Source organism: Anabrus simplex, chromosome 2 (assembly GCF_040414725.1).
Source record: "Anabrus simplex isolate iqAnaSimp1 chromosome 2, ASM4041472v1, whole genome shotgun sequence".
In the NCBI taxonomy this organism is placed as follows: domain Eukaryota; kingdom Metazoa; phylum Arthropoda; class Insecta; order Orthoptera; family Tettigoniidae; genus Anabrus; species Anabrus simplex.
In genome coordinates this window covers 180,666,362-180,691,310 of record NC_090266.1, presented here as the reverse complement: position 1 = coordinate 180,691,310, position 24,949 = coordinate 180,666,362, and the positions used below count along the sequence as shown (strand labels likewise).

At 39.0% G+C, this 24,949-nt stretch overlaps 1 protein-coding gene across 1 annotated transcript in view; it reads left to right on the top strand.

Annotated features, from left to right (window-relative positions):
- Positions 1-24,949, top strand: part of DUBAI (Deubiquitinating apoptotic inhibitor) — a 378,846-nt gene that overhangs the window by 325,369 nt on the left and 28,528 nt on the right. The window lies entirely within an intron of this gene.

Genomic DNA, 24,949 nt, shown 5'->3' with positions numbered 1-24,949 from the left:
TCTCCATACAAAATATGGGCTGTGGGATAGGTAAAACCCTCCTCCTTTCTAATCAGTTCTACTAAACATCTCTCATGTCCACACACAAACACAGCTTCTGCATGAATTTCAGATATTTTGCCACAATATAAAGAGCCAAAAAATTTCACACCATTTATCTCTTGAATCTCCTCACCTTTAGCAAATGTAACAATTTGTGGAAAATATTCAGATTAATGTAGTTTTGACCCTGGTTTTCTTCTCAACCTTCCTTAAAACCAAGAGTTCCATTGAGTTACAACATGTACATCTCTTTACCAGCTGTTCCTCTATCAACTGTATATATTATCTTTTATGGGTGTTTTTAGGAACAAATTGTTGGTTTTTTCAACACTTATTCAGTTTCTGGAGCTCTTGCATCCATGTTACCAACAAGTTTAATTTATTGGCCCAACATTGATTATAAGTCAACCCTTGTTACAGTGCCATCATCTTTTCCATAATATTTTGTGGCATAAAGCGAGTGTACCACTAAAATTAAATTTCTATGTTGAGTACCATAGTTAAAATGTTAAATTTGTTGCTTCATTTTATGATGTGCATGTGTGTGTGGTTGGGATTTTTAATACAAATTTTTTTGTAACACAAGATGCTGTTTGTACAGCATTAACCATTAAAGCATATACAGGGTGGTGGGAAACAATGTGAACCGAGTATATGAGCATTACAGGGTTGGTTATATTAATAAATAATTTGAAAAAAAAAAATTTGATACCTTGTGCTGTTGTCATTTTATCAGCTGCTGAAGTTAGCCAATCATATCACATCGTGAGCAAATTGAAATGGACTTTGCGCGCGGATGTTGCTAAATCTGCAGGTGGCTTAGACCAACTTCAGAGCTATCAAACACACAGTTGGTTCCAGCCGGTGTTGTCTTAGCACACTTGCTAAGGCATAGCAGTCCTGTCAACTTGGATATCAGTCTTCAAATCCCTCCTCCCATAGAGAAGTGTTTTTCTCTGATTGGTGCCTGTCTTAGGCCACGTGCAGGTTTAGCAACACCGCCTCACAAAGCCCATTTGAATTCACCTGCGAAGCAATCTGATTCTCTAATTTCAACAGCTTGACAATGGCGCAAGATACCAAATTACTTTTTTCAAAATATTTATTAATAGGACCAACCCTCTACTGCTGCACAGTACAGTAATATACATATATAATCCGGCCCCGGGTTCGATTCCCAGCCGGGTCAGTGGTTTTTAATTGTAAATGATTAATATCCCTGGCCTGGGGACTGGGTGTTTGTGTCGTCCTTAATATTCCTCTCCTCACATTCAACACTTCACACTCCTGCAATTCCAATTACATGCAGGTTCATATCATATGATCCAAGTAGTGGCAAGAGATCTCTAGAGGTCGATGCCACGACAAATATTTTTTAAGAATATACATATACTGTATAATATAAAATTAACTGTAAATCATCTTTATTTTTGTGGAAGACGTTTGTGATGGCTGACTCGCTTATTTTCACTTGTTTATTTTTTTCTCCCCAACTGCATCTGTGACAGCTGTCCAATTTATGACAGAACTACTTGCATGTTTCTTTCACTGTCTTCCCTCACAGCAATGAAAAATGATCAGCAGTAGTCTGATTACTTGATTTTGGAAACCGAGCAGGTGACTACGCGATTTGGAGCACGTTGCATATAGCTGTCAGCTTGCATTTGGGAGATGGTAGGTTCGAACCCAACCAACCATCACATAGTATTCTGTGGCAGAAATGTGTTGGATAACAAGATACTATATTGTAAACTACAGTCTTAATCTTGCTTAGCCTTGTGGTGAAAGATAAACTTGAAGAACTTTTGAAACTTAATTGAGGGGAATCTATAGATTTTGCCAGGCTGAGTGGCTCAGACAGTTGAGGCGCTGGCCTTCCGACCCCAACTTGGCAGGTTCAATCCTGGCTCAGTCCGGTGGTATTTGAAGGTGCTCAGATGCATCAGCCCCGTGTCAGTAGATTTACTGGCACATGAAAGAACTCCTATAGGACTGAGTTACAGCACCAAGACATCTCTGAAAACTAAAAGTAGTTAGTGGGATGTAAAGCCAAGAATATTATTATTATTATAATAATTATTGTTATTATATTCATGGTGTGGGTTACTGTAGTCTCGTCCTAATTTGTGAACCATGGGCAATGCCTGAGTGGCCTAGTAAGTGGTCCTGAGAGTCAGGATACCAGTTGCTATGGAATGGGAGTGGGCATCTCGGACATGTTCTGAGTCATGGCCCTCCCTGTGCTGAGGCGGCTAGGACTATACAATCCACCTGGTCCATAATCCGTTAGAGGAGAGATCCTCACTTGGACTATACTGTATGTAAGTAGGGTAGCATCCTGCTTCATGAATTTACCAAGCTCAGAACATTTTAAGCAAGCCTCGAACCTATGGGAGTAACGGAGTCCCACTCCCATTTGACAGGCGAGGGACTCCTTGGAAACATCATGGCAAACAAAATGGAAATTGATGGGGAGCTATCAATATTAATGGGGTTTATGGAAGAAAGGAAGTAGAACTGGCTGAGTCAGCTAAGAGGATGCATCTGGATGTGCTAGGAGTAAGTGATATTCGGGTAAGGGGAGATAACGAGGAAGAGATAGGAGATTATAAAGTGTACTTGGTGGGTGTTAGAAAGGGAAGGGCAGAGTATGGGGTAGCGCTGTTTATCAAAAATATCATGGCACGAAACATAGTTTTGTTAGGCACGTAAATGAGCGAATGATGTTGGTAGATTTGTCAGTTGGAGGAATTAGGACAAGAATTGTCTCAGTGTATTCACCATGTGAGGGTGCAGATGAGGATTAAATTGACTATTTTTATGAAGCATTGAGTGACATCGTGGTCAGGGTCAACAGCAAGGATAGAATAGTGCTAATGGGCGATTTCTATGCGAGAGTTGGAAATAGAACTGAAGGATACGAAAGGTGATTGGTAAATGTGGGGAAGATATGGAAGCTAATGGGAATGGGAAGCATTTTCTGGACTTCTGTGCTAGTATGGGTTGATCAGTCACGAATACATTCTTCAAGCATAAGGCTAATCACCGCTATACATGGGAGGCTAGGGCTACCAGATCCATAATAGACTATATCTTAACCGACTTCGAATTCAGGAAATCTGTTAAGAATGTACGAGTTTTCGGAGGATTTTTCGATGATACAGACCACTATCTGATTGGTAGTGAACTAAGTATCTCTAAGCCTAGGGTAGAGAAAGTGAAATCTGTCTGCAAATGAATAAGGGTAGAAAATCTCCAGGACGAGGAAATTAGACAGAAGTACATGGATATGATTAGAGAGAAGTTTCGAACAGTAGACAGTAAGCAGGTTCAAGATATACAGTAGAAAGAGAATGGGTGGCATACAGGGATGCTGTATTAGAAACAGAAAGGGAATGCCTAGGAATAACTGTGTAAAGATGGGAAAAGGCGAACATCTTGGTGGAATGATGAAGTGAGAGCAGCATGTAAACGTAAAAGGAAGGCTTATCAGAAATGGCTCCAAACAAGGACCAAGGCAGACAGGGATTTGTACGTAGCTGAAATAAACAGCAAAACAAATAGTTGCTGAATCCAAAAAGAAGTCATGGGAAGATTTTCGTAATAACCTGGAAAGGCTAGGTCAAGCAGCAGGGAAACCTTTCTGGACAGTAATAAAGAATCTTAGGAAGGGAGGGAAAAAGGAAATGAACAGTGTTTTGAGTAATTCAGATGAACTCGTAATAGATCCCAGGGAATCACTGGAGAGGTGGAGGGAATATTTTGAACATCTTCTCAATGTAAAAGGAAATCATCCTGGTGGTGTTGCAAACAGCCAAGCTCATGGGGAGGAGGAAAATGATGTTGGTGAAATTATGCTTGAGGAAGTGGAAAGGATGGTAAATAAACTCCATTGTCACAAAGCAGCAGGAATAGATGATATTAGACCTGAAATGGTGAAGTATAGTGGAAAGGCAGGGGTGAAATGGCTCCATAGAGTAGTAAGATTAGCATGGAGTGTTGGTAAGGTACCTTCAGATTGGACGAAAGCAGTAATCGCACCTATCTATAAGCAAGGGAACAGGAAGGATTGCAACAACTATCGAGGTATCTCATTGATTAGTATACCAGGCAAGGTATTCACTGGCATCCTGGAAGGGAAGGTGCTATCAGTCGTTGAGAGGAAGTTGGATGAAAACCAGTGTGGTTTCAGACCACAGAGAGGCTGTCAGGATCAGATTTTCAGTATGTGCCAGGTAATTGAAAAATGCTACGAGAGGAATAGGCAGTTGTGTTTGTGTTTTGTAGATCTAGAGAAAGCATATGACAGGGTAGCGAGGGAAAAGTTGTTCACCATACTGGGGGCTATGGAATTAAAGGTAGATTATTAAAATCAATCAAAGGCATTTATGTTGACAATTGGGCTTCAGTGAGAATTGATGATAGAATGAGTTCTTGGTTCAGGGTACGTACAGGGGTTAGACAAGGCTGTAATCTTTCACCTTTGCTGTTCGTAGTTTACATGGATCATTTGCTGAAAGGTATAAAATGGCATGGAGGGGTTCAGTTAGGTGGAAATGTAGTAAGCAGTCTAGCCTATGCTGACGACTTGGTCTTAATGGTAGATTGTGCGGAAAGCCTGCAGTCTAATGTTTTGGAACTTGAAAATAGGTGCAATGATTATGGTATGAAAATTAGCCTTTCGAAGACTAAATTGATGTCAGTAGGTAAGAAATTCAACAGAATTTAATGTCAGATTGGTGATTCAAAGCTAGAACAGGTCGATAATTTCAAGTATTTAGGTTGTATGTTCTCCCAGGATGGTAATATAGTAAGCGAGATTGAATCAAGGTGTAGTAAAGCTAATGCAGTGAGCTCACAGTTGTGATCAGCTGTGTTCTGTAAGAAGGAAGTCAGCTCCCAGACGAAACTATCTTTACATCGGTCTGTTTTCAGACCAACTTTGCTTTATGGCAGTGAAAGTTGGGTGGACTCAATGATATCTTATTCATAAGTTAAAAGTAACAGGCATGAAAGGAGCGAGAATGATTGCTGGTACAAACAGGTGGAAACAATGGCAGGAGGGTACTCGGAATGAGGAGATAAAGGCTAATTTAGGAATGAACTCTATGGATGAAACTGTACGCATAAACCGGCTTCGGTGGTGGGGTCATGTGAGGCGAGTGGAAGAGGATAGGTTACCTAGAAGAATAATGGACTCTGTTATGGGGGGGTAAGAGAAATAAAGGTAGACCAAGACGACGATGGTTAGACTCAGTTTCTAATGATGGAAAGATAAGAGGTATAGAACTAAATGAGGCCACAGCACTAGTTGCAAGTAGAGGATTCTGGCAACGTTTAGTAAATTCACAGAGGCTTGCAGACTGTACGCTGAGAGGCATAACAGTCTATAATGATAATGTATGTATGTATGTTTATAATATAGATTTTTATTGTTAGAAGTAGTGTCCCAGAAGATGTTAAGTCCCCCTCTACGGATCGGATGCATCAAGAATAACAATCTATAGATAAACATTGGTGTCATCTGCAAGTTTTTTACTACAGACTTATTTTAATTTAATCTCATCTCTTTTAGATGTTTTTTTGTGTATTTAAATGTTTTATTGTGCCAGTTTTCAAATATGTGTAACTGATGATGGCCCAATCCCCCGACAAGAGTAGTGGTACTGCAAAGGGCTATCATCATGAAATCACATACATGCTTCTGCCGGTTTTGTGTGCAGTTTCACGAGAAAATACATCCTCCTTCTTCTCCAGCTTATTTTCCACCTCCTCCAGTTGGGCAGCTGCCAATTCATGGACAGATCCTTCAAGAGTATTTTGGCATGTGTTAAATTGCTAGCCCCTGAAGAAAAGAAAAAAATACTTCAAGTATAACATACCACTGCTCTGTACATATATACTATTAAAAGATTAAAAGAACAGTATTTCTAAGGACTGCATGCAACCTGTGTACTGCTGCTGCTGTTACTACTACTACTACGACTACTACTACTACTTCTACAATTTTTTTTCCAATTTGATTTAAGTCACACCGACACAGATAGTTCTTATGGCGACTATGAGATAGGAAAGACCTAGGACTGAGATGGAAGCGACCGTGGCCTTATTTAAGGTACTGCCCCAGTGTTTACCTAGTGTGAAAATGGGAAACCGCAGAAACCACCTTCAGGGCTGACAACATTGGGGTTTGAACCCACTATCTCCTGGATGCAAGCTCACAGCTGTGCGCCCCCAACCGCACAGCCAGCTCTTCGGCACTACTACTACTACTACTACTACTACTACTACTACTACTACTACTACTACTACTACTACTACTACTACTACTACTGGTAGTAGAAAGAAATAAACCTTCTCAAACAAAGTCTTTGCTCTTATGAACCGTTCAGTAGTATTCCTGACAAACTCCTAGACGGCATCTTTTTTGCATGTGTTGAATAGAGCCGCTACGGATTCTTGGTGTTTAATTCTTCCTGTAACTGAATTTGACAATTCATCACATTTCATGCAGGAATGTCAGTTGTTGCCACGATACAGTTACATTGCATATCTTGCACATGACTGTGTCTCGCTGGCATACAGGCCATGTTTAGTCAACATTCATCTCAAAAATTTTTGTCATTACAGGTAGCTTTGACACAATTGTAATTTATTAATTAATTAATCCCTAGTCAAGGAAACTGTTTTGCTGTCAGCTTGTAATGCAAAGTCATTAAGGGTCGTATTCATGGACGAGACTTTGACTTTGACTTACGTAAGTTCACTTAGTTGAGTTTCGTGGAAGTCTGTTTCATAGACGCAACTTTTTCAAAGTAGACTCTGGCGTAAGTAGACTTTGGTAAGTTACGATGTGAAGAATTAGATATGAAGTTGGCAATGAAAACAATGGAAGAGCAGTGCAGCGTCTTGCGTCACTGAAGGTTGTTTTCTTAATAAAGCAGTAGAAGAAGAAGAAAGTCAGCTGTTTCCTGCGTTATAGATTGCACTGGACTCTAAAATCAATACAGTTAAATTTCTATTTCTATTTCTCGACGATGGATGGAAAGAAAAAATTGCCAGCCTTCAACAACTTCGAAAGGGAGTGTTATTAGAACTAGTGAAAGAGAAGAAAGATATAGTCGAAAACAAAAAGACAGACAGTATTAATATGAGGGAAAAATAAAAAGCGTGGGAGGATATTAGTGTAAAATTTTGTAGTGTAGCTAACACAAGCAAGAGAAGTGGAGAGCAGTTAAAAAAGTGTTGGAACAATATTAAATTTAGATCTAGGCAACGCAAAATGGAGCAAAGAAAGGAGAGTATTGCAACTGGTGAAGGCCCTAGTGCAAAAGGTGACAAGGATGACAGTTTTCTGGCAATGGTGGAAAGCGTAGTCATCATCATCATCCTAAACCATCTCCAGTTTCCCGGGTGTGATATATGGGCCTCCTCCATCTCATCCTGTCCTTGTACCATTCTTCCTCCACCAACTTGTCCCAATCATGACCTCTCAGCATTACATCGCTCTTAACTAAATCTATCCATTTCCTTCGTGGCCTTCCCACGGGTCGTCTTCCTTCTACCTTTCTGTCAAATTCCTTCCTTGCAGTTCTGTTTACTGGCATCCTCTTCATGTGACCAAACCACTTCAGTCTTGATATCTGAATCTTATTTAGGAGAGAATTGTCTATTCCTACTTCTTCTCTAATTTTCTCATTCCTAATCTTGTCTTTCCTGGTTTTCTGGATCATAGTGCGTAGGAATTTCATTTCAGCTGCCTGAAGTTTGGAATTATCTCTATTGGTTAGTGTTGTGGTTTCGAGACTGTATGTAAGAATTGGTGTATAATAGGACTTGTACAATGTCATTTTTGTTTTCATGGGTATTTGCTCATCCCACAGCAGGTGTCTTACCTGGTGGTAGAATTGTGTTGCCTTATTGATTCGATTGTTCACCTCATGTTTTGCTAGGTTGTCATTTGATATAACGCTACCCAAGTATTTGAAAACTGGAACGCTGTCCAGTTGAGCTTCATTTAACATGACTATTGGTTCTGCTCCTTCCCCATACACTTTCATCACCACCGTCTTGGTCTTGCTGATGTTTAAACCATATTTCTTAAACTCCTCATTCCAGCTTTGTATTCTCTCTCCCAATTCATCTTCTGAGTCACTCCAGATGGCAACATCATCTGCAAATGTGAAGGCTTTGATATCTCCATGTTCTTTCCTTTTAATAGATTTCATTACTACATCCATTACAATAATAAATAGAAGTGGTGACAATGAGCTGCCCTGCTGCACTCCTCTCTTTGTTTCAAACCAGTCCGACAAACCACATCCTACTTGAATACAGCTTCTGTTCCCACTATACAACATTTTCACTTTGTCTATGAGGCTATCTCGCACTTGAAGTTCTTTCATGCATTGCCAAATTCTTTCCCTTGGTACACTATCGTATGCTTTCTCAATGTCCAAAAATATTAGGAATAAAGGCTTGTTCTTCTCCCAGTATTTTTCCATTAGCATTCTAATTGCAAATATAAGGTCTGTAGTTGACCTTCCTGGTCTGAAACCATACTGCTCTTCTTCCAAAATTGGTTCAACAATATCTCTGATTCTGGTCTCTATTATTTTTTTCCAATATTTTCAGGACATGAGACAGTAGTGTGATACCACGGTAATTAGTACATTTTCGTCGGCTTCCTTTCTTGAACAGAGGTACAATGATGCCCATCTTCCAGTCCTCAGGAATAGTATTTTCCTCCCATATCTTGTTGAGCAGTCTATAGAGCCATTGGATTCCTGGAACTCCCGCTGCTTTCAGCATATCTGCACTTAGTTCATCTATGCCCACTGCCTTTCCTTTCTTCATGCTCTTGAGCGCATTTTCAACCTCAAGCCATGTAATTGGTGGTTCAGTTGTGGTTCCTCGACTTGGCTCTCCTCTATCCGTTGTTATGTTTTCTGTATCTCCATTCAGCAGCTTTTCGAAATAGATCTTGAGTTCTTGTTTAATTTCTCCCTCTTCTTGTGCCAGAGTTCCATCATCACGTTCTATTGCTTTTATGGTCTCTTGATCCCTTCACTTGTTTTTCACTACTCTGTATAGCAATTTCATATTTCCTCTACTGTCCTCTTCCAGTTTGTCTGCAAACTCATTCCATTTCTTCTCTTTTTCTTCCCTTACAATGTTCTTTTTACAGCAAGTTTCTTGTTCCTGTATTCTCCTTGAAGTCTTTGTATTTCTTGTTCATTTCGTTCTTGTCCCTGTTGTTGTTTCTCCTTGTCCAGTGCCTTCTTTATTTGGTTTCTTTCTTTCACCGCTGTTTTCACTCTATCATTCCACCATGGTGTCTCCTTTCTTCTTTTGATAGAACTTGTAACTCCACATAGGTTTTTGGCTTCTCCCACAAAGGTGTCTTTGAAGGCCTTCCATTCTTCATTTACGCTGGTTACTTCACACTTCGGCAAACTCTGTTGAATCCTTAGTTTGTATTCTTCCTTTATTTGGACTTCTTGCAACTTCCAAGTTTTAATCCTTGGTTTTTTCGTAATAAGTTTCTGCGTTTCATTTGTCTTATGTTTGAAGTCTACTACCAACAATCTGTGGTCACTGTCCATGCTTTCACTAGGGATGACCTTTACATCTGTGATGTACCTGCCACCATCTTTATTTGTGATTACGTAGTCAATCAATGTTCTATACTGGCCATCCCAACTGTACCTTGTTATTCTGTGACTGTCTTTTTTTGAAGAATGTATTTTTGATTATAAGATCATTTCTTCTGCACAGATCTAATAGTTGTTCTCCTTCTGGGTTCCTTTGTCCAAATCCATGTGGACCAATGATGTTCTCGTACCCAAGTCTGTCTACCCCAACTTGCGCATTTAGATCTCCAATAATAATAACATTTTCCTCATTAACTGTATCTTCCAGGTCTTGCCGAAATTTCTCTTTGTCTTCCTCACTGCAGCCTGTCTGTGGGGCATACACTTGTATGATGGTGTACTTAGTGTTCTCCAGTTTCATGGACATTTTAATGATTCTATCACTTTTGCAGATAACTTCAGCTGTAGCATCAGTCCTTTCGTTAATTAAGAATCCAACACCATTTTTCGCTACCTTCTCCTGTCCACTCCAGTATAATTTATAACCTCCACGAAGTGTCTTACTTCCAATCCCTTTCCATTTGGTCTCACTTAATCCCAATATTGATATTTTTCTTCTATCCATCATGTCTAGGAGTTCTTCTAACTTTCCAGTTAACGATAGAATGTTCATAGTTCCAATTCGGTATTTGGGTCTCTTTTTTATTTGGGGTTTCCTTTCAGAACATTGTATATCATCAGCCTTATGGTCATCATACTTTACAATTGTCTGAGAGGACGTGTCAGTCCGGTCTATAATATTCTTTCCGAGGCTCTTTTTCTTATTGAAAGCAACTATACTCAGTACTCTCCTGCTGACTTGCTAGGCCTAACGCATAAGAGGATTTTCTTTCAGGGTTTACTCCCTTAGCCTTTGAGGATGCCTTCCTCATCCTACAAGGCAGTAGGTTCCATCTGTACACCCCAGAAGGATGGGTTGCCTCTTCCGCCATCTCCGCCGTACCGAAGTCCATCTTCTCCGCCGTAGATGCCGTTGAGGTCTTCACCCTTAACCCAGGGCAAGGGCCCTCCATATTTATGACCCCTGGAGAGAGGGTGTCCCAGTATTTTAAAACCCCCAGGAATTGGGCTACCTGTTGGTCCGCGGGTTGTATTGGTTATTTCAACCAGCCCTACATACTGTAGGGGCCCCCTATCCGCCACATGGGGACGCGCTCTGTAGGGGTCAGGTTCCCCTGGTTACTTATTGGAAGTTAACCCCACCCACGAGGAGTAAGGTTATTTGCAGAGTGGAAAGCGTAGTACCTCACCTTAATCTGAGGATTCCGAGTGAGTTTGACAGTGATGGATTCATGGGTGAAGAGGAGAAGGAAGAGGAGGTGTTGTATGATGAAGTCACTGAAGTACTGGAAACATCCGGAGCTGAGAGTGGGCCTACATTACCGGCAGAATCATCAGCCGAAAAGGAAGCCACAGAAAGAAGAAAGAGTACAGGTATGTCCAAATGTGTGAATAGACCACGAACTGGGGCAGTGTCATATCTGCAAGCCAGGAGGGAACTTGATGTAGAGCAGATGAAAGAGCTTCACAAACTCAAGATTCAACAGGAGAAAGAGTTCCATGCAGCGAGGATGAAATACCAAGAGGAGGTGCATAAGTTGACTATTATGCAGATGAATGAACTCCATCAATTAAAAAACTAAATACAACTAATAATGTATATATATTAACCTAACCTGAAATGACTAACATTAATGAACACACTATTATTATTGTATAAATGGGCACAATTATTATAAAATAGAATTTAGGGCATTAATAAAGCAATTTTATGAAGCAAATGATATTACATAATTGTGGTAATGCATTTATGAAAGAGTAATGTTGTTATTTTAGATAGTTATTTTAGATGCCACAGAACACTTTTAGTTAAAATATTGTTCTATGATGCGTCTTCTGGCTACAGCTCCCAACATTTGGGGTGTAGGTCGGTCATGATGTTCACCACCGTCATTCCCTTCATCAGGTTCTTCCAGGAGACCACGATCTGCAGCAATGTTATGAAGTACAACCGTAGCCACAATGACCGGAAGTATGTTGTTTAATTTCAATGTAAACTTTCTTGATAAACACTGAAATTTTTTCTTCCAGCTTCCGAGTGTTCTCTCTACTACGTTTCTAGCAAGAATGTGAGAGGCATTGTATGCTTCTTCAGCTGGTGTTTGAGGATTAATAAGGGGTGTCATCAAGAATGGCCTGCAAGCGTAACCGCTATCTCCAACGAGTAATCCACGTCGCTGTCCCGTTTCAAATTGTAAACAAATCCTGCTGTTGTTGAAAATTCTATTATCATGTGTAGAACCCGGCCAACTCGTCACGAAATCAATAAACTTCATCTTGTGGTTGACTATGCCCTGACAATTGAAACTAAAAATTCCTTTCCTATTACGGAAAACCTCAGCATGGTTGCCACCTCGACTTATTATTGGTTCATGGGTGCAATCAGTAGCTCCAACCACTCCAGGGAATCGGGATCTTTCATACACACGACCCGCATTATTTCGACATTCAGCTTCATTTGGGAACGAAACAAACTGTGCTCTCTTTCGGGCAATCAGGATCGATATTCTTCTGATTATTCTACATACTGAGGGCTGGCTTACTCCTCGTAAATCAGCAGAGTCAATTTGGAAGTTACCTGAAAACCATGGAAGTGTGAAAGGCTATTGTAATTCCCATTAGAATGCATTAATCTGTACTGATCATCCCTTAACCTAACTAGATAACACAATAAGTAGAAAGTGCAAAAAATTTGCACTACAGTAACAACTATTTTACTCTTACCTGTAGCATAATATCTTAACGAAATTAGCAACTGTATTATTGGAGGTATGGGTGATCCTCGATTATTATATTTCTGTAATTCGTCTTCAAACTTCGTTAGTACATCTAATACTGTACGTTTGTCAAATCTATATCGTTTTCTGAACTCATTTTCTGTATAAAATTCAACTGGGTTCTGTGCATCTCTCATAATACGCCGAGGATTAGGCACAATGTACTGAATAATTTCCTGGATCTCTTCAACTTCGTCTACAAAATTAACTACATCAGCAATATCTGCCATTTTAATATTTTTCTTATCTCAGAGTCTACTTAAGTACGGAACATCGGCGACTTGGAAGTAAGTCGCCATTTAAGTTTACTTACCTCCAAGTAGCGATTATGAAATGGAAATGGCGACTTACCGCCTTCTGAGTCTAAGTCAAAGTCTCGTTCATGAATACGACCCTAAGCAATGCTTAAGCCTCTTCTCTCTGGTCGGCGTCACTTGCACTTGCAGAATAACAAATCAGCGTCAACTAAGTATAGCATGGCATTGACCAGAACTTGTAGGTGCAAACAAGTCTGCTGGCTGTGGCGGGAGGAAGTTGATTCATGACCGCATAATACTTTTTAACTCAAGAGTATAAATTACACTCTCTGTGCTAACCGTCTATAACCCATGGTTCATCATCATCATTTCTCCTTTTCTAGCTGACCCCAGATGGGGGCAAATTCCTCATCCAACACTGTGTTGCAGTCCAGGTTCTGTTGTCCTGTGGTGTTCATCACAGAGTCCGTCCATCGTAATCTTGGTCTTCTTTGCCCTATTTTCCTTGTCATCAGTCTTTCCAGTGCTTGTCTTGGCAGTCTTTCCTCTTTCATTTGCTTGACATATCCAAACCATCTCAGTCTGTTCTGTTCCACTGTATTGTTTTTGCACATTTAGCTCATTTCATAAGTCGTAATTTCTCACTCTATCCCTCCGTGTCTTCTTTACCATACTCCTCAGGAATTTCATTTCAGCTGCGCATACTCTACTCTCATCTCTCGGAGTCATTGTCCAGAGACTTAGCCTTCATTGGTACATATATATTCCGTATTAATCTCCATACCTGGTTATAAAAGGCACTCCCCCGTTTTATCCTTCTACTAATTTCCGTATCCAGTCTTCCATTTTCTGTCATTTCAGTTCCCAATTATTTGAAATGTTCTATTATTTCTAGTTCCTTGTCTCCATTTTTGGTAGCTCCTTTTCCTATTTTACTTTCTCTACTCATCGCCATTATCTTGCTCTTCTCTACGTTGATCCTCAATCCCCACTGTTCAATCCTTCAGTTCAGTACGTTCAGCTGTTGTTGTACATCCTCCTCATCTTCTCTCCAGATCACATTATCATCTGCAAACATCATACATTAATTCCTTCCCCTTTATAATCTTCCCGTGCTGCTTTTACAATGTCATCCATCACTATTATGAACTGTAAAGGTGATGGCACACTTCATTGTTTTAGCCTGTTTATGGTTCCAGCCCATTCTGATCTACCCACTGTTGTCTTCACACTGCTACAATAGTTATCAAATCATTGTTGCACATGCAAAAACCACTATGTGAAATATTTTAGCTTAGAATTTTGGCCAGTAAAATTCTGCCATCTAAGGTTCAATATTGTGCAAATATTGGCAGGGAATTTTCACTGTTCATAACATATGTGCTGCAGGTCAGTATTTCTCCAAAAATATTATCGCATAGGAGTTTTTGCAGGCCCAACGATGATATATTGCTTTTATCATTGTTATTAGTTCTTTGCCAATGCCCCTGTGTGTTGGGCTTTCCTAAACCTTTGTTGTGGAGGTGCTGTCATTTGCCTTTTCTAAGTCTGTAAAAGTGATTTACTACTTCCCATATTCCCAGCTCTTTTCCATTATCTGTCTCAGAACGGAAATGGGTTCCACTGTTGATCTTCCATTTCTGAATCTAAATTGTTCCTCTGATAACTGACTTTCCACCTTTTCGGTAATTCTTCTTTCCAATACCCTATCCATTATCTCAGCAACATGGGAGATGATCGTGATTCCTCAGTAGTTACTGTACATCTTGTCTCCTTTCTTGAATATCGGTGTTATAGCCCCCCTTTTCCCAGTCCTTGGGCACTTTTCCTCTCTCCATACACACTTGGGTATTCTGTTAGTCCACTGGAGTCTTGCTGGTCCTGCAGCCTTGATTATTTCTATGGCTACTTCATCTATTCCCACAGCTTTTCCCATCTTCAGCTTTTTAACTGCTCATTCTACCTTTGTTATTGTAATGTCCGGTTTCTCACATTCAGTAGTTCACTGAATTATTCTTTCCACCTCCTCTGGTTTTTGTCAGTATTACTACTTTATTCTTCACAAACCCTGTGTTCACTGCTTCATTCCTACAGTTTCCTATGATTCCAAATAAAACTAGTGGCCTGTCACAGCTATAGCTGCGAAAAAAGACAAAAATTAAACTGATGATAAAGGAAGATGGGAAAAGGCGAACATCTTGGTGGAATGATGAAGTGAGAGCAGCCTGTAAACGTAAAAAGAAGGCTTATCAGAAATGGCTCCAAACAAGAGCCGAAGCAGACAGGGATTTGTACGTAGATGAAAGAAAATGAGCGAAACAAATAGTTGTTGAATCCAAAAAAGAAGTCATGGGAAGATTTTGGTAATAACCTGGAAAGGCTAGGTCAAGCAGCAGGGGAACCTTTCTGGACAGTAATAAAGAATCTTAGGAAGGGAGGGAAAAAGGAAATGAACAGTGTTTTGGGTAATTCAGATGAACTCATAATAGATCCCAGGGAATCACTGGTGAGGTGGAGGGAATATTTTGAACATCTTCTCAATGTAAAAGGAAATCATCCTGGTGGTGTTGCAAACAGCCAAGCTCATGGGGAGGAGGAAAATGATGTTGATGAAATTATGCTTGAGGAAGTGGAAGGGATGGTAAATAAACTCCATTGTCATAAGGCAGCAGGAATAGATGAAATTAGACCTGAATTGGTGAAGTATAGTGGGAAGGCAGGGATGAAATGGCTTCATAGAGTAGTAAAATTAGCGTGGAGTGTTGGTAAGGTACCTTCAGATTGGACAAAAGCAGTAATTGCACCTATCTATAAGCAAGGGAACAGGAAGGATTGCAACAACTATCGAGGTATCTCATTGATTAGTACACCAGGCAAAGTATTCACTGGCATCTTGGAAGGGAGGGTGCGATCAGTGGTTGAGAGGAAGTTGGATGAAAACCAGTGTGGTTTCAGACCACAGAGAGGCTGTCAGGATCAGATTTTCAGTATGCGCCAGGTAATTGAAAAATGCTACGAGAGGAATAGGCAGTTTATGTTTCGTAGATCTAGAGAAAGCATATGACAGGGTACCGAGGGAAAAGATGTTCACTATACTGGGGGGCTATGGAATTAAAGGTAGATTATTAAAATCAATCAAAGGCATTTATGTAGACAATAGGGCTTCAGTGAGAATTGATCCTAGATTGAGTTCTTGGTTCAGGGTACATTCAGGGGTTAGACAAGGCTGTAATCTTTCACCTTTGCTGTTCGTAGTTTACATGGATCATCTGCTGAAAGGCATAAAATGGCAGGGAGGGATTCAATTAGGTGGAAATGTAGTAAGCAGTTTGGCCTATGCTGACGACTTGGGCTTAATGGCAGACTGTGCCGGAAGCCTGCAGTCTAATATTTTGGAACTTGAAAGTAGGTGCAATGAGTATGATATGAAAATTAGCCTCTCGAAGACCAAATTGATGTCAGTGGGTAAGAAATTCAACAGAATTGAATGTCAGATTGGTGATACAAAGCTAGAACAGGTCGATAATTTCAAGTATTTAGGTTGTGTATTCTCCCAGGATGGTAATATAGTAAGTGAGATTGAATCAAGGTGTAGTAAAGTTAATGCAGTGAGCTCACCGTTGCGATCAGCAGTATTCTGTAAGAAGGAAGTCAGCTCCCAGACGAAACTGTCTTTACATCGGTCTGTTTTCAGACCAACTTTGCTTTACGGGAGCGAAAGCTGGGTGGACTCAGGATATCTTATTCATAAGTTAGAAGTAACAGACATGAAAGTAGCAAGAATGATTGCCGGTACAAACAGGTGGGAACAATGGCAGGAGGGTACTCGGAATGAGGAGATAAAGGCTAATTAAGGAATTAACTCGATGGATGAAGCTGTACTTTACATAAAAACAATATATACACAATTCTCCACCTTATCAATACGAATTTATTTTACATTACAAATATTCAAGACTAGTTTCGACCCCTATGGGGTCATCCTCAGTTGACATGCATTGTAAATTGTTCATAAAAACATCACGTATAGTGGTAAAAGTTTGGTATGTCTAGTACATGACTAGTGTGCATTGTTCATAAAGACACATATTACCTTACTGCTATTACTATCCAAATTTTAAGTTATATAGTATGGAACACAGATATATTAGTGTAACTCAACAGTGACAAGTTCAAATATTTACAGAAATGGCTGTTGATTAGTCACATGATATTACAGAACACAGGCTTAAGCATTTTTGATTTAAGTATCAGTGCAACATCTTGCTTTTATACATACTAGAAGCTAAATTCATTTTGTAAAGTCATTACATTCTGATTGAAACTTAGTGTGAGGTTAAAATTGAATAAAAATATATTCTAATGTGGACATTAAAATATTGTTAAAATGGGCATATAATCAAAAACAGTGATATGTATGCCACACATGTCTAGTATAAAAACTCATTACATTGATGCTGTTAGTGTGCAGTACAGCATATACACTGATTTGGAATAAATGGATTTGTACATATATTGTTCCAACAAAGTGGATCCATAAAAATATAAGATGTATAGGTAATTAGTATTATAATGATCCACTGCAAATTAGGTAATGCTGTTGTTTATCTGAAGATCTATTGGCAGCTACAGATGTTAAAGTTATTAAAAATGTTAATGGAGCATGTTTTCTTCCGTAGACGCGATGTTTAAGATTGGTGGCATTAGTCAAATATGATGAAAGTTATGCGTCTTGGTGCACGTTGGTTAGTTCTGGAAGCTTGTATGTAATGAAAAACCAAGGTGGAGTGTCTGGAAATAGAAATAAAAGTGTGATAATGTTGTGGATAGAAAGTGTGGTAGTGAAACGTATGTCGTTTACTTACGTAAAGTGCTGGAGCCGTGCGTTCTTAGTAGCTGCCTGTTGGGATCTGGTGCGCGTAGCTCTGAGATTGTAGTTAGCGGCGGTAGAGGGGAGGTTTGGGGGGATAGGTGGAGTGTTAGTAATAGGAGTGGGGTTGGAGGGGAGAGGGTTTTGAGGCGGTTGATTTGAACATATCGATTTTTGCTTGTTTATCCTTTTGATATAGAAAACTTTTAATAAGGGAATTACTGCATGAAAAAGGATGTTGTTTCTGTCTATACTTTCATTTAGGTTGGAGTTTGGATTCACATATTTGTCTAAATTTATGTAAAATTCTTCTATTATACTGAGTAAGGGACTTTTTGGGTTCATGTTAAGGATTTGCATGTCGTTCTTAATGTCTGTGAAATTATGTTTTTGATCGTCAATATGCTGACCCATAGCTGAAAAATGTCTGTGTTTGACGGCGTTTACATGTTCATTATATCGTATTAAAAAACTTCTACCGGTAAGTCCTATATAGCTGGCTTGGCAGTCGTTACATTTTAGGCGATAGACTCCTGAATGGTTGTATTTGTTTGTGTTATTAACTAATTTGGAATTGTATAGTATGTTGGTGTTGTTGCGTGCCGTTTTGTATGCTATTTTTAGGCCTTGTTTTTTGAAGATGTTTGTTATGGGATGTATATGGTTATTGTTATAAGTAAACAGTGCATATTCTTTTTTATTTTTAGTGATTCTGGTTAGCTTGGTTTTAGGTTGGTTTTTGACTTTATTGATGATCCGGTTTATCATTTCTCTTTTGTATCCATTTTGTTTTGCTATTTCATGGATTGTGTTTAGTTCTTTATTTAGATTTTCTTTTGAAAGTGGAATGTTGTATGCTCTATGAATCATACTATAGTATGCAGCTCTTTTATGGGCATGTGGGTGGGTGGAGTCTATCTTTATTGTATTTGATGTATGGGTAGGTTTCCTATATATATTGTATGTTAGGTGGTTGTTATGTCTGGTTATGGATATATCTAAGTAGTTTATGGTGTTGTTGTGTTCAGTGTCCATGGTAAATTTAATGTGGGGATCTATTTTATTTAGTTGTTCTAGGATTATGTTTTCATTAGTATGTCTGTTGTCCATGATTATAAATGCATCATCGACAAACCTGCACCAATAGATTATATTTTCTATTTTTTTAATTTCTTGATGTTCTAAGTGATCCATATATATATCAGCTATTATGCCTAAAACCAAGCTAACCAGAATCACTAAAAATAAAAAAGAATATGCACTGTTTACTTATAACAATAACCATATACATCCCATAACAAACATCTTCAAAAAACAAGGCCTAAAAATAGCATACAAAACGGCACGCAACAACACCAACATACTATACAATTCCAAATTAGTTAATAACACAAACAAATACAACCATTCAGGAGTCTATCGCCTAAAATGTAACGACTGCCAAGCCAGCTATATAGGACTTACCGGTAGAAGTTTTTTAATACGATATAATGAACATGTAAACGCCATCAAACACAGACATTTTTCAGCTATGGGTCAGCATATTGACGATCAAAAACATAATTTCACAGACATTAAGAACGACATGCAAATCCTTAACATGAACCCAAAAAGTCCCTTACTCAGTATAATAGAAGAATTTTACATAAATTTAGACAAATATGTGAATCCAAACTCCAACCTAAATGAAAGTATAGACAGAAACAACATCCTTTTTCATGCAGTAATTCCCTTATTAAAAGTTTTCTATATCAAAAGGATAAACAAGCAAAAATCGATATGTTCAAATCAACCGCCTCAAAACCCTCTCCCCTCCAACCCCACTCCTATTACTAACACTCCACCTATCCCCCCAAACCTCCCCTCTACCGCCGCTAACTACAATCTCAGAGCTACGCGCACCAGATCCCAACAGGCAGCTACTAAGAACGCACGGCTCCAGCACTTTACGTAAGTAAACGACATACGTTTCACTACCACACTTTCTATCCACAACATTATCACACTTTTATTTCTATTTCCAGACACTCCACCTTGGTTTTTCATTACATACAAGCTTCCAGAACTAACCAACGTGCACCAAGACGCATAACTTTCATCATATTTGACTAATGCCACCAATCTTAAACATCGCGTCTACGGAAGAAAACATGCTCCATTAACATTTTTAATAACTTTAACATCTGTAGCTGCCAATAGATCTTCAGATAAACAACAGCATTACCTAATTTGCAGTGGATCATTATAATACTAATTACCTATACATCTTATATTTTTATGGATCCACTTTGTTGGAACAATATATGTACAAATCCATTTATTCCAAATCAGTGTATATGCTGTACTGCACACTAACAGCATCAATGTAATGAGTTTTTATACTAGACATGTGTGGCATACATATCACTGTTTTTGATTATATGCCCATTTTAACAATATTTTAATGTCCACATTAGAATATATTTTTATTCAATTTTAACCTCACACTAAGTTTCAATCAGAATGTAATGACTTTACAAAATGAATTTAGCTTCTAGTATGTATAAAAGCAAGATGTTGCACTGATACTTAAATCAAAAATGCTTAAGCCTGTGTTCTGTAATATCATGTGACTAATCAACAGCCATTTCTGTAAATATTTGAACTTGTCACTGTTGAGTTACACTAATATATCTGTGTTCCATACTATATAACTTAAAATTTGGATAGTAATAGCAGTAAGGTAATATGTGTCTTTATGAACAATGCACACTAGTCATGTACTAGACATACCAAACTTTTACCACTATACGTGATGTTTTTATGAACAATTTACAATGCATGTCAACTGAGGATGACCCCATAGGGGTCGAAACTAGTCTTGAATATTTGTAATGTAAAATAAATTCGTATTGATAAGGTGGAGAATTGTATATATATTGTTTTTATGTAAAGTAATATCCATCAATACGGAAATGAAACTTATAAACAACAGTGGATGAAGCTGTACGCATAAACCGGCTTCGGTGGTGGGGTCATGTGAGGCAAATGGAGGAGGATAGGTTACCTAGGAGAATAATGGACTCTGCTATGGAGGGTAAGAGAAGTAGAGGGAGACCAAGACGACAATGGTTAGACTCGGTTTCTAACGATTTAAAGATAAGAGGTATAGAACTAAATGAGGCCACAACACTAGTTGCAAATCGAGGATTGTGGCGATGTTTAGTAAATTTTCAGAGGCTTGCAGACTGTACGCTGAAATGTATGTATGTATGTATGTATGTATGTATGTATGTATGCATCTATGTATGTATGTATGTATAAAGGAAGCATGAGAAAAGTAACGGAAAATATATTGAACTCGGGAAGACCATTCATTTGCCTTTAAACTTACACTTCCGTTGCGACTACACACATGGAATTTTTGAACCGTGACAATTACATTATCATAATCTTCTTGTGCATGCTGACAATTACTATATCATAATCTTCTTTTGATTGCTTGCAACATTCATGTTGTAATCACTTAAATTATGTAGGCTATGGTTCACTGTAAATAATAGCATTTGACTGTCCTGTTCATCGACTGATTTTAGTATTTCTTTGTAAACTATGTTTTTTAAGATATACCCTTCAGTTTCGGGGAACTGACCCTGATATGGTGTAGTTATAACTTTTTTACATCCCTCACAGCTTTAACTGTACTGAATGCCACATATAACTGACCATGCCTGAAAACACACCGAGGTAACTAAATACCTACTTTGTCGAAACTTTGATCCTATGCGTTGTTAATGGTCATTGCAAAAGCAAGACGTAATGGGAACTGCTTTCTTTTAAATTTGAAGCGCCGGTTACTGTCAGTAGACTCCAAATCAGTCCTAGATAAATAAATTACCTGATTCTTGGAAGCACCTGTAATGATTTATAATTTATAATTTTGTCATATGCACTCCGTTTATTAAACTGAAGGCCATACGCATATTTCTTATAAGCATTATCTTACTAGTTTGATATATGTGGAGGCATTCAAGATGGCATAATAGAGTGTATGAGTTCTTATGAAATCTGTGTCAGCATCATCACCTGGCAGTATCGACACTGTTGTATTCCTTAACCCGCTGAATGCTATGCCCGCCTATAAGTGGGTTGACACAGTCGGTCCAGCACTGCTATGCCCATCTATAGACGGAACGCGAGAACTTTTTTGAGTTTCGCGGTTCACTCTCGGGTGCCGATTTGATCTCTGGCATGTTCTGTGATCTGTTGGGCATTACGTGGAACTAATTGATCACAGCTTATAGCTTCGGGAAGTAACTTACAGAGCTTTTTGTAGACGTCTGTGGAGTTCATCTGTGATGTAAACAGACATGGCGGAACAACAAGCTAATTGTTCTCGCAGCAATGTTATTTCGGATCAAAGAATCTTTCAGTTATTAACCACAGCGGAAAGTGATGATGAAGATGATGATGATTTTAATGAATTGTTAAGCGATTTTGAAAGTGACAGTGATACAGAGTGTGCTGAATATTGTATGTGAGAAAGAAACAGCCTCCTTCTAAACGAAAGAAAAACACGGTGATTTCAAAAGCTATTTCATCACTATTTTCATTGTGGACGGATGACTTTTCTCCAAGAGACTTTCAAGTAACTGTGACAGACTCTTGGAGCCAAGTAGTGTTTGATGACAACCCCAAAATCATTGATTTTTTAAAAACTTTTGTGCCAGTGGAATTGGTGCAGTTAGTTGAACAAATCGGTGTCACAATCAGTGGGAAAAATTGAGTTAACACCACATTCCAGATTCAGAATGTATTTTAAAATATCAACTTATGTACTTGTACGAAGTTGTATGTGTTAAATGCCTACAGATTTAGGGAAATAATTTTATTTTGGGCTCTTTACTTTGTATAAAGATAATGTTCGCATGGGCACAAAAGTGTAATTTTGTTTTCTCTCAAAATATTATTGAACTTAAGTGTAGGATTTTCAGTTTGCATTTAGATTTGTAAAGAACCAACAGTTATAAACATTTTAAGCTAATCACCCTACTGATAAGTTAAAAATTGAGGCTTGTACAGTTCTTTCTTTACATATGAATGAAAAAACTAAGCACTAAGGTACCAAACAGTCAACTGGTAACTCAACACTTAAAAGGATAAAACTTCCTGCGTTTAGGTGAAGAACGTCTTCATTTATGCTGTTACGGTCATCATTGAATGGACTTACAATTGCTTTTATAGTAAGCTGGATAATTAAAAATCTATTCAGTTACTGAAAAGGTGACATACCAATAGACTCCCTGTGGGTGGGGGTGCAGATGAAGAATACACCCATGGTATCCCCTGCCTGTCGTAAGGGGCAACCATGGATTGTTTGAATTAGAACCATGAGACTACTTATAATTAGTACCACCATGTGAGAAACATCATGAGTTGCCTTTACTTGCAAGTAGTGCCACTATATTAGCAACAGAGGGTGAATCAGTATGGGTTTTACAGTACCCATGATAAGTACCACTATATGCGAAACACCACGGGCTTACGTGCCTCTGATTAGTACCATTGTGAGAAACACCACGGGTCTGGGCGTTGCCTGTGATTAGTACCCACTATATGAGGAACACCACGCAATAGTGTTAGTCCCTGTGATTAGTACACCTATGTGAGGAACACCATGGGTTTGCGTTGCCTGTGAGTGGCGACGTAATGTGAGAAACACCATAGGTCTGCGTTACCTGTGAGTAGTACCACAATATGTGGAACACCGTAAGTCTATGTTACTCATGATTATTACTGCTATGTGAGAAATACCATGGTTCTTACTTTCCTAGTGATAAGTACCATTATGAGGGGCCATTGACCTGGAATTTGGACCCCTTTAGACAACAACAGTCTTCGATTCCGGATTGTGCTTTGAAAGCAGCCTCTTGGTCAGTATATACTATTAACACATTGGAGACAGCCATATTTGAATGTGCTACCCTCCAGAAATTGCAGGATTTTGAATGGTTTTTGAAATTTTTTCAATGCTAGGGTAAGCTATGTTTATAACAACATTCGGAATATTTAGACATATCACCATTTCTTCTACACAAAAATGAGTTTTAATTATCATAATACTGCAGCAAGTTTTAAATGTAAATTTATGAAGATATTAAGTTGTATAAACGAAAAAAATCTGACGCAGCTATGGATGCCAGTTCGGTTATATTTCAAAATCTCTATTATTGTGGACACATCTACTGAAACACACTAATACAAATTCTAACCTAATTGGTCAATTGGCACCGGTATCCTTGTTTACAACCAGTAATTTGCTTTGCCACTGTTCATTGTTTGACGACGGGCTTGCATCGAGTTGCTGCAGGTAGGCGGGGAAACACCCACTTATTTAGGAAGCTGTATAAAACAGTATTACAGAACCCACTTCACGAAGCGGTATAAAACTACGTTACATTTCACACCGATTTGAAATTAGCTCATTATCTACATTTACTTGCCTGAAGCGCCAGAATCATCATGTTTACTTAGTGTGTAATTGTTATCCTCATCCTCAGAACTTGTGTCTTCCATAAGAACATCCATTATGGATTCGTTGTTGAAATTTCGTACACTTGAATTATACATGCTAAATATTCACAAGAATTACACAAACAAGCCTGCCTCTCGAACACATGCTCTTCCTGTCCGCATATACCATACGTACTTTTCCGCCCATTTCAGAGCTGAGAGTCGATGATGCAGCCCCAGGTTATGTAGGAATGTGGCTGTGTTAGCAATGCCTTGAAAGAAGAGCTCCCGACTTACTCTCATAACTAGTACATTTTATGCTTTTAGAAGCATTCAACAAACCTCTGTGGCTAAGGCGGCGGCGCGCTGGCCTCTCACCGCTGAGTTCGGTGGTTCAAATCCTGGTCACTCCACGTAAGATTTGTTTTGGACAAAGCGGAGGCGGGACAGGTTTTTCTCCGGGTACTCCGGTTTTCATTGTCATATTTCATTCCAGCAACACACTCCAGTATAATTGCATTTCATCAGTCATTCATTAATCATTGCCCCAGAGGAGTAAGACAGGCTTCGGCAGCCAGCACAATTCCTATCCTCGCCACTAGATGAGGGCTTAATTCATTCCATTCCTGACCCGGTCGAATGGCTGGAAACAGGCTGCAGGTTTTTAGAAGGATTCAACAGTATCCTAGTGAAGTCACAGCTCGTTGAAACGGCAGCTACTACTTATTAGCTACAGTGAAAACTTGCCCATAGATTCTCTGAACTCCGTCAGCAGCAATGAAATAACACGCTCGTAGT